This window comes from Asparagus officinalis, chromosome 9, assembly GCF_001876935.1.
Source record: "Asparagus officinalis chromosome 9, Aspof.V1, whole genome shotgun sequence".
Classification (NCBI taxonomy): Eukaryota; Viridiplantae; Streptophyta; class Magnoliopsida; order Asparagales; family Asparagaceae; genus Asparagus; species Asparagus officinalis.
The window spans coordinates 27,005,630-27,016,783 of record NC_033802.1 but is presented as its reverse complement, the minus strand read 5'-3'; positions in this window follow the sequence as shown (position 1 = coordinate 27,016,783).

Below are 11,154 nucleotides of genomic sequence, written 5' to 3'. Positions count from 1 at the left end.
TGGGCCGAGCCACCCATGGGTGGCTCGGCCGCCGAGCCACCCATGGGTGGCTCGGCTTTGGCCGAGCCTCCTTTAGGCGTGGTTTTCCGTCGTTTTCCATTTTCGGTTCCGTCCGTGATCCGGTTCTGTGGTTGATTTATCCGGTCTTGAATCGTTGACCTGATTTGGCAGTAAATCCACTTCTGAGTTCGAGTCCGAAACTGATCTTGATTCAATCGTGATTCGTCCGAGTCCGCTCTTGGTTGGATGACTCGTTGACTCTTCAACCCGTTAGCTTAATTCCGCACGCGAGTGGATTTATTCCGTTGTTTGCATGCGGTTCATTAGCTTCGTAGCCTCGTTAATCCGCTCCGTCGCGTATCACTTGGCTTTGGCGTTGTGGACTGACGCTCGTGTTTGGATACGTCGCCCGATGGTTTGTCGATTTGTGCCGAGCTGTGCTAAGGGACCTATAAGCAGTTTTATACGCCTACATATACGAGTATAAACTGCTCCTCAATACTCCAACAGGTATATGAGTCTAAACTGTTTCCTTTCTTTCACGGGAAGTTCCTAGAGAATCTTATATTCTTAAGGATAACTCGAACACGCAACTGATGACAACGTGCTCCTCATTGGACCCAGTTTTGCAAAGAAAGCTGGGGGTGGATAATTCATGTAATGGGAAGTTCCCGGAAGAATGTTAAATATAATATTCTTAGGGATAACCCGGTCATTACAAACGAAGTGATAAACACCAAACTGCAACTGTGATTTTTGAAAACTCTTTTGTTGAGATGAGATTCGATCACTTCGTTGGATTAATCTTCCCTCACAAAACTCCCTTTGAGTGATTTGTACAACACTCCACTATAATTTGTACTCCCACACTCACTTGGTCAAACCTTTAAACAGTTAGGACCACAACCAAAATCCTCTCTCGATTCTTTCCATGAACGAGAGGTCCACAAATTGAACGATTAAACCTTTAAATGGTTAGGGTCGTCTCAAATTCTTATCTTGGTTAAACCTTAAACAGTTAGGACCACAACCAAACTCCCATCTTGATTCCTTCCATGAACGAGAGGTCCATAGATTGAACGATCAAACCTATAAAAGTTAAGGTCGCCTCAGTCCCCCCTCTTGGTCAAAACCGTCGAATGGTTATAGCCAAGGCGGGATTCCTTTTTGATAAACGAAAAGCTCTCATCCTCTTTCCCCCTCGGTCAAACCTTTAAACAGTTAGGACCACAACCAAAATCCCCTCTCGATTCCTTCCATGAACGAGAGGTACATAGATTGAACGATCAAACATTTAAACAGTTAGGGTCGTCTCAAATTCTCATATTGGTCAAACCTTTAAACAGTTAGGACCATAACCAAAATCCTCTCTCGATTCCTTCCATGAACGAGAGGTCCATAGATTGAACGATCAAACCTTTAAACAGTTAGGATCGCCTCAAACTCTCACTTGGTCAAACCTTCCTACATTTAGGGCCAAAACCACAATTCATTCTCAATAAACGAGATATTCACCTTTAGTTTGGTAATTAAACCTTCTGACAGTTAGGATTATCCAATTTTTTTTCGATTCTCGGAGTGGAGATCCCACTCCTAGTTTCACCTTTTCGGATTCTAGGGGTAGAGATTCCACCTTGAGTTTCCTTCACAATTGGAGATAAAATATAAAATTCTTCCTCTTCAGTTTTGGGAGATAGAATATAAAATTCTTTCTCTCCCGTTTTGGATCCGTCTTTACCGTAAACAAGACCTGGGGACAGAATATAAAATTCTTCCTCTCCAGCATCGGGTTCGTCTTTACCCCAAGAGAAGACACTACTTTTTCAAATCTCATAATCCGTGCCTTACATGTACGGGGAATTTTATTCCGAATCCTAAGCAGGGATAAGTCAACGTCTAACACGCGTTGCCGGTTTAGTCTTTCACCGATTGAAGAAGACACCAAAATCCAAGTCTGGGGACTTTTATCTTGAAGCCTAAGTAAGGATAAGTCAGCGCCTAACACGCGTTGCCGGGTAGTCTACCCCCGTAAAAAGACAAAGCCTACGTATTCAAAGTCGTAGCACTAAGTCTAAGGGGGTTCATTCAATTAGCATAACGTTACATGTGAAACGGAATTAGATAATTCACATGCTAGCCCGACTCAAATGGTAGTCGGTAAAGGCTCATCAAACCCGTTGATGGCTGAGGGTTTGCCAAAAATCCTATAAATGTGAGAGTCATTGACGCACCAGCCCCCATTAGTTGGTCTCATGACTTGAGCATCCAACAAACTTCAGGACAAGATCCATACATGCACTTGAATTAACTTTAACAGTTGGTCATGCAGCCCGAAATATGGGACCGCCACGCTCCAATGCCTTAAGAGCTTAAACTGTGTAAACTCCAGCAAACGTACGAGTATAAACTATGTTAATGCCGGTCAGCGCATTATAGCAAAGGTTAATGTCGGTCAATGCAAAGGTCGATGCCGGTCAACACGTCGATGATTTCACCAAAATAAGGCTAAGGAAAGATCCCGGGTTAGAGGATGATTCCAGGGAGTTCAATCACATTCATATATTAATTCCCAACGAAGATAATCAGTTCAAAGTAAACTCAATGACAAGAGCTAAGTTCATAAACTTACGCATCAACTTCAGTTCAAGATTTCGACAACGGTCAGATGATAAACGCAGCGCCGAAAGAACTTCATCTATTCGACAAAACACTGAATAGACTGAAGGCTGAAGAAGTCAAGAATTGAAGCCAGCTACAAGTCCTTTGACACCGACTGAAGGTAGGGGGCTATCATATCTAAAATATTCCAGACTCCTCTATAAAAGAATAAGTCTAAAATACTTTGGAGGAGGTATCTGTAGGCGTCTAAAAATATCTATAGGTGTCCGCATACAACTCAAGACAAAGAGAAGATGATGAATGATATCATCCAAGTCAAAGAAGTTTTTTCTGACGACGATAAAAAGCATTAAGAGAATCAGTAAAAGCGCACAACTCAACAAATTCACGAAACACGTGTAAAGGAGAGAGCAAGCGAACCGAAGGAATGGCAAACAGCCAAAAAAGTCAAAAAAAGATGATAATTGGCCAAGTGACTCGCATATTGCCGAGTCACCAAATGGTGACTCAAAAAAGTCAAAAAAAGATGATAATTGGCCAAGTGACTCGCATATTGCCGAGTCACCAAATGGTGACTCGCATAGCGCCGAGTCACCAAATTAATTGGCCAAGTGACTCGCATATTGCCGAGTCACCAAATGGTGACTCGCATAGCGCCGAGTCACCAAAGGGTGACTCGCACAGCTCCGAGTCACCACGACTATATGGGCCTCCCAAACCTCACAAAACACGGATTTTAATGTTTTATTAGAATTCTTACGTCCCAGGACCTCCCCAATTGTTCTGAATATCCTTAAGTGCGCCTAGGCGATTATCAATGGCAGATGACGTCAAAACACTTGATCTTATCAGAAAACGCAGCGACAAAAGCTTATAAATAGAAGCCTATGGTCTTCAATTGAGAGGATCAGGAATCTGAGGGCAAGGTGCCGTCCAATTGAACAGTAAACCACAAATTTCAGAGGGGAATCAGTGAATCTTGACAAACTTTTTCATAAAGAAAAAACCTTCGAAAGATTTGAGATTCTCTCCCCCTCCTTCCTCCGCATTAAACCTTGTTTTAATTTTGAGAAGAGCCACAATCCCGCTTGGTCGTGATTGTCGTTGCTGCAATTGTTTCCTTCATGAAACAAGAGCATTAATCAAACTTGTCAACCAGATCTGATCCGCGGTGGTCCACGGACTAACGCGTCCCCGACACAAGCAAAGATCCCACGCAAAGCAGCGGGTGATAAACGTCCTCTGTGTTTTGTTTGATAAAGTTTGATGACAATGAAAGCAACTTTTGACAGAAACAGTCCTCCCCACTATTGGTGCTGCTAACAAGGGAAAAAGAGAGGGAGCTTAGTGGGGAGGAAGAGGTTGCCTAGAACCCCCTCCGTTCCCCCACTAGCAGTAGGCGTGGGTCAGGCAGGGCTTCACCCATGAATCAGTCCGCCCAGTTTTGGGTCCGTGCTTGTTTAGACAGGGTGCAAATGGGCCTCAGTAGGTCGAGCAGAGAACTTTGTCCTAACGTTAGGGACTGAACCTAGCCCTACCCGTGGCCCACATAGAGTAAGGCCGGAGCTGATCCAACCCACGGCGGTTCGAGTCGCGAACTGGTTCGCATTCTTTTTTTTATTCAAGTTTTTCTTTTAAATTTTTTCCTTTTTAAATATTTTGCTAGATTAGTATGTATAGTCCAAAGAAAAAAACTTGTATTTTATCTTTCTAAAAAGTCTAAACCCTATAAATTTATAATTGGTGATGGAATTATCACAAATGACAAAAGATTCACAACATTTTAAGTGTTTTCAATAAATCAAAATGACTAAAAATATTCATTAAAATACTAAATAGAGTTTAGAAAATACTAAAATTATAACTCAAACCTTGAAGGTTGCAATTTTAATTGAATAGCTACAAAAATTACATCAAAATATAACTATCACCTAAGGCAGGTTAGGTCGGGCTGGGCCGAGTGGGGCGTGGATTGGGTCTAGCTTGGGCTAGGCCAACTTTTTTGTCTATGGGTTTAAAGCTGAACTTAGCCAGGCCCGCAACCCTGGTGTATCAAGGGCCGGGTTAGGCCTAGCCCACTGTGGACCAAGCTAGGTCTTGACCCAAGGCGGGCTGGGGCCATTCGTCCTACGGCTCCTACGGCTCGAACCAACCCACGCCTATCCCTATCCCCCACCCAACACATACACACTCAAGATCAACCTGTATAAGCTTGACCCAAACCTGATCTATTTCATAAAAAAAGCTCATGGTACCTGATTCTTTTATTAAAGAAGTTACACTATGCAACTCAAGTTACGGGTATACCCTTGTAGGCTGTCTAAAAATCATAATAGATAGCTGATTCCCCATCAAATACCGATTATGCAAGTTACAATCTGACGACTTTCAGAAGGCTACAATTTGAAAACTTTTACGTAGATCGCTGAAGGTTACAATCTGACGACTCTCATATTTTCAAGGAGCCAAGACAAAGATTACAAGATGACGGTCTTTGCAACACTCTAGCAAAAGAGACTACAAATTGACGATCTCTTCAAATCCAGACGCAGAGCTCACCTATGCGTCCCAGATTCAAAGTGCATAACTCGTGGTTGTGTTCCCAAAACGAAACGCATAGGTCCTCCCTGCGTTGCCACACCAAAACGCGGATGTCCTCCCCGTGTGTCAGCAACAAAACGCAGGGGTCGAACCCGCGTTGTAACATCAAAACGCGGGGGTCGAACCCGCGTTGCAACATTAAAACGCAGGTGTCGAACCCGCGTTGTAACATCAAAACGCGAGGGTCAGACCCGCGTTTTTTGCGTTCGACTGGTTCAAACAGAACCTGAACAGTCTTCAAACCGTATCTCCACTTAATGGGGTCGGTTACACCCCATTATGGAGAGATTTTAGGGGGGATTACACCCCTTAAACCCGCGAACAGTTCTAAAACTGTTTCCCATGATTAGAGGGCGGTTACACCCCACTTAGGAGCGAATTAAGGTGGTGGTTATACCCCTTAATCCCCTATAAATATGGGTAAACTCAATTGAATTCGGGCTGGCTTTTTGGACCTGAGAATTGGCAGCAAAGAAGATCCTTCGTCCTTCGGCTGGAGCTTTGGGGTTCGGCAATAGGAGCTTCTTCATCCTTGGCTTATAACTGACTTCCGATTAAATCAACTCTTTCATAGAGTTTCAAACTCATTCAGAGTTATCAACTCATGAAGAGTTTCAAACTTGCCACCCAAGTTCTCCACAGCGTCAAATCGTGAGGAGGAGATACTGTTCCAGTGAATCAAGACGTGCGGATCGTCAACGGAGAGCAAACTCGACGTGAGCATTCGAGGGAGGCACTCCATCGCTACTGTGAAGAACCCAGAATTAAACAAAGGGGAGAATCCAGATCATTCTCCTCTTTTTTGTAATCTGGAAATCCAATTGTAATTAAGATCAAAGGAATACAAATCAATTTTTCTTTATTTCTTTTTACTACAAATTTTCCACAAGCGACCCTTTCTATCATATTAATCAATTATGGAAAAAATTTAATAGATTCTAATTTATAGGCAAACTTTACAAAACCTGCTAGACAGCCCAAATTTAGTCTTCGCTTAGTTTTGTAGGGGGTTTAAGGAGCGGATATGCGGTGAGGAAAGATGCAATGAGGTGGAGGGATGGAAATACATTTAAGCGTTTATGTTTGGTTGGAGGGGAGGAGAAGGAAAGTTGCATATCTATAGTTCATTTACTCTCTCATGTTAACTTTTTTACTTTTGTGGTATCCCTTCCTTCAGCTCCCCTGCCCTCACTCTACCTCCCCCTTCAGAAACTCCCTACCAGGAGCAAATTTATTTTTTGTCCCTTCCTTCTTTCCAAACCAAGTGATCGTTTAAATAATGTCCACTTAAAAGAAAACAGTCCACTTAAAAGAAAACTTGCTGTGAGTTCAAAATTTCGGCCTACCACTGATGGAAAATTACATACTCTAGATACTCACTAGCCCACTGCTGATACATCGAATTAATTTTAGTTCAAAGGTTGTGTCTACAACTGACCGCAAATTACAAACTCATTGGCTCATTGCTGGTACATCAAACTATTAATAGCACGACACTTCACATACGAGGTTTCAACTACTGAAACATGAAGCAAAGCAGTAAAATAGAGCAAAAGATAGGGAAGAAGTAGTAGTATGAATCCGAGAGATTCTTTCTTCATAGTTTTTATGTTCCTTCGTCGTTGTCATCGCCTTGCGCTAATTGTCTAGAAAAAAAATTCATCGGGTTAGGAGTGTGAGATTAGACTAAAAGGTTAAACGTGTAATGGGTTGGGTTAAATGTATAGTAGAATATCAATTTTAACCCAATTAGTAATCAAGTAATACTGTCTTTGATTATGATGCCCTAATTTTCTACTTTAAAAAATCACTATGATTACTTGCATTTTAATTCAATGCATTCGGTCGGAAAAATTCATACAAATATTGATAGAACCGAAAATTCTCCTTTTAAGATATCACATATTTGTCTAGGAAAAGTCCATGAGAACAGCAAACGGTGTGTTACAGAACACATCTAGAATGTCAAAGAAAAAGACCTAGTAAAAAAATTATTGATTAGAGAACCAATACAATTATAGTGTCATAATACGGATACGGATAATGGATACCCAAGAACCCAATACTTGAACCAATACTTAACCAACCATTTTAACACTCAAGCTAAAGAATAGATATCAACCATGCCTCGCTTGTTACATAGAGTATAAAATCTTTAGGTGAAGCCGCCTTTGTGAGAATATCCGCCAACTATTTTGAAGAATGCGTGAATGGAGTGTGAATCAATTTTTTTCATCACTGCATCCCTAACCAAATGGCAATCAACCTGAAATGCTTTGTCTTTACATGAAAAATAATATTCTTGGCAATGTAAATAGCAGACTGATTATCGCAAAGCATAGACATAGGTCCAAGATGGACAAAACCAAGTTCAAATATTAGAATCATTAATCACATCATCTCATAAGCTATATGTGTCATCACCCTATACTCAGCCTCTGTACTAGATCTAGAAACCACATCTTGTTTCTTGCTTCTCCAAGTCACTAGATTGCCTCCAACAAATATGCAATACCTAGTAGTAGACTTCATGTCTCCCTTATCTCCTGCATAGCCTGCGTAGGAATAGGCGGGGATATGTACATTTCCACACTTCTTGTACAATAAGCCTTTACCATGAGAGCTTTTCACATAAGCAAGAATCCTCAAAGCAGCTCCTCAATGAAACTCTCTAAGTTTGTGCATGAGTCGACTGAGAAACCCCAACAACATAGGATATGTTGGGTCTAGTGACTATATGGTATATTAGCTTTCCAATCAGTCTCCTATACTGTTTAGTGTCATAAAAAAGTTTACTATCCTCAGACTAGAAATTCTCATTTGCTTCTATTAGGGTACTTGCAGGCTTGAACTCCAAGACCAATCTCCTCCGGATGATTCAAGGCATACTTTCTTTGGGAAAGAAGCAAACCATATTTTTGGTAGGCTACTTCAATCCCTAGAAAGTATCTCAGTCTTCCCATATCCTTTGTCACAAAATATTTTCTCAAATACTCGTTTGTCTCTGCCAAATCGGATGTATCAGCCCAGTCAGTAATATGTCATAAGCATATACAACTAAAACAACTAGTCCAGATGCAGTGCGGCGAATAAATATAGAATGATCTGAGTGACACCTCTGAAATTCAATACTAGAAACCACTTTGTTGAACTTGTCAAGCCATGCCCTCAGACACTATTTGAGGACATAAATTGCCTTCTTAAGCCTTATACAATATTCTCCTCTTGAGCAACATACCTTGGAAGTTGCTCCATATAAACCTCCTCCAACAGATCACTATATAAGAATACATTCTTCACATCAAGTTGGAACATGGACCACTCAAGATTAACAGTAATAGATAATAATATCCTGATAGAATTTAGATGGGCAACTAGGGAAAATGTCTCAAAGTAGTCAACTGTATATGTTTGAGTGTAGCCTTTAGCAACCAATCGGGCTTTATACCTATTCACAAAGCGATCTGGTCGACACTTTAAAGTATACACACTTCGACAACTAACAACATATGTCCCCGTCAGAGTGGGGACCAGATCATAGGTTCTCCTAGAGACAACTACATCCATCTTCTCATTCATAGCCTGCTTCTAGGCAGGAATTAACATTGCCTCTTCATAAGACCTAGGTACAGATTCAATACAAAAACAAGGCAAACTAGCAAAAGGATGGGTGAGACAATCATAAGAGATAAATTAGAGATGGGATGAGATGGAGTAGATCATTTACCTTTTCTAAGAGCAATAGGAAAATCAAGATCAGAGAGAGTAGAAGATTGTTGAAGGGTAGGACCTGCATCTGTAGGCTATAGTTTGCCTGAGCATGAGGGAGGGGCATGCGCTTTCTGTCCTTGAGTATACACTTGTAATGATTTTTGTGCAAGTCTATCTTCTACTACAGAATAGAGCACTTGTTGAGGTAGAGGAACATAAGCTGGTGGAGGTCCTGTATTGACTAACGAGAAAGAAGGTACAGACAAAGAAGATGACATCCGCCCATGTATAGGAGATAGCTTTTCGAGACTCTAGATTGTAATATCTATATCCCTTATGAGTTCTGAAATACCCCACAAAGCCACGCTTGGTGGATATAGGAGATAACTTTTCGAGATCTCGATTCAAATCCTAAACAAAGCAAGTGCAACCAAACACTAAGGACAATTGAACACTCTTATTAAGATAAAGACAGGGAGCAAGGAACTTTTCCATCAAGGATAGACGAGGACATCCTATTATTAATTAATGAACATGCACAAAAAAAAACATTAGACCATAAATATTTTGAAATATGCATATGAATAATCAATGATCTAGCAACATCTAATATGTGTCTGTGTTTTCATTCAGCAACATCATTTTTCTGGGAAGTATGAGAGCATAAAGTCTAGTGAAGGATGTCGTTAGTGGCACAAAATCTAGGCACATCAATTTTCACATACTCTAATGCATTATCAGTGTGAAGCACACGAATAGTAGTAGAATATTAATTTTTTATTTCATTAAAAAAATTTGAATTACATTAACGACTTATGAACTCTCTTTCATCAAGTATAGTCATGTCATATAAGAGAAGTCATCCACAGAAAAAATAAAATATCTAAATCCTTTCACTGAAGGAACACGACACAGACCCCGGACATCAGAGTGGACTAACTCAAAAGGAGTGCTACTGTATTTATTGACTCGACTCTGATAGGAAGCACGATGATGCTTTCCTAACTCACGTGACTCGTATCCTAAAAAAGAAAAAGTTGACTTAATAGGAACTATCATCCAAAGCTTTTGAAGAGTGGGATGTCCCAAATTCAAGGTGTCATTGTGGAGGGATATCAGATACACCAGCAGAAAGACTAGAAGGGAGCACACTCTCATCAGATAGTAAATGTCTCCTCTCTCGCGACACGAACCAATCTCCTTCTTAGTCAGCAGGTTCTAAAAGACGCAATGTGAAGGAAAAAAAAGATTATTTTACATTTATTTTTTTTTTTTATGAATTAGCTAATATACAAGAAACTAACATGAAATTTATGTACATATACGCATTAGTCAGAGTCAGGAATGGAGTAGCTTAAACCACCTAATCAACAAGTAAATGTGTAAAATAACCATAGCAATATGGACAAGGAAATTTTTCTTAAAAAGATGAATGAAGAATTTTTTTTATACCGTCATGTCGGATGAAGCTCCTGAATCTAATATCCAATGTTTATCTGAAGAGGCTGTATAAGTATTTATACCTGAAGAGGATGCATGAGTCGCTAAATGATTGTTCTGAGCAGACTAGGACTAGAGCAGCATAAATCACTCATAGTCTGCATGTGATATCTGAACAGTAGATATTTCTAAAGAAGCTGCTGAAAAAGAAGAAGCTATACTAGCAGGAGTGATAGAATCAACAGTAGTTAATCGTGCCCACTCACGCTTGCCGAACACCTGGCAGCGCTTCTCCACTATGTGGTTATTCCTCCCCCAATGAGTGCATATACTTGGTTCTTTATCAAATTCACTTTGCCTACCACCATAAGAACCACGCCCCTCTGAATCACGACCACGGCCACAACCACCTCCTCTGCCACGTCTAGCAACCATGGCAGACTGCTCAACAGAGGGTGTACAGGATGCATCAGCTCCAGTTGATACACGCATGACCCTAGAGAAGGTAGATGTCTACTAGAATAGTGTTATATGCCCTTAAACATCCAATGCATTTTTTATTGAATATTAATTAAGTTTTATTGTTGCACATGTTGTTTGGGTATCTTTTATATAATTGTTATGGTTTTCTCATTTGCCAAATTACAACCCATTGCCTAGCAACGGACATGTGTACTACATGCTATGCCCCAATCAAGTTGGCGGCCAAAGACCAACAAGGATTCCGACTTAGCCGACTCTTCGAGTCAACATTCTTTAATGTCGAGTCGAAGGACGGTATCA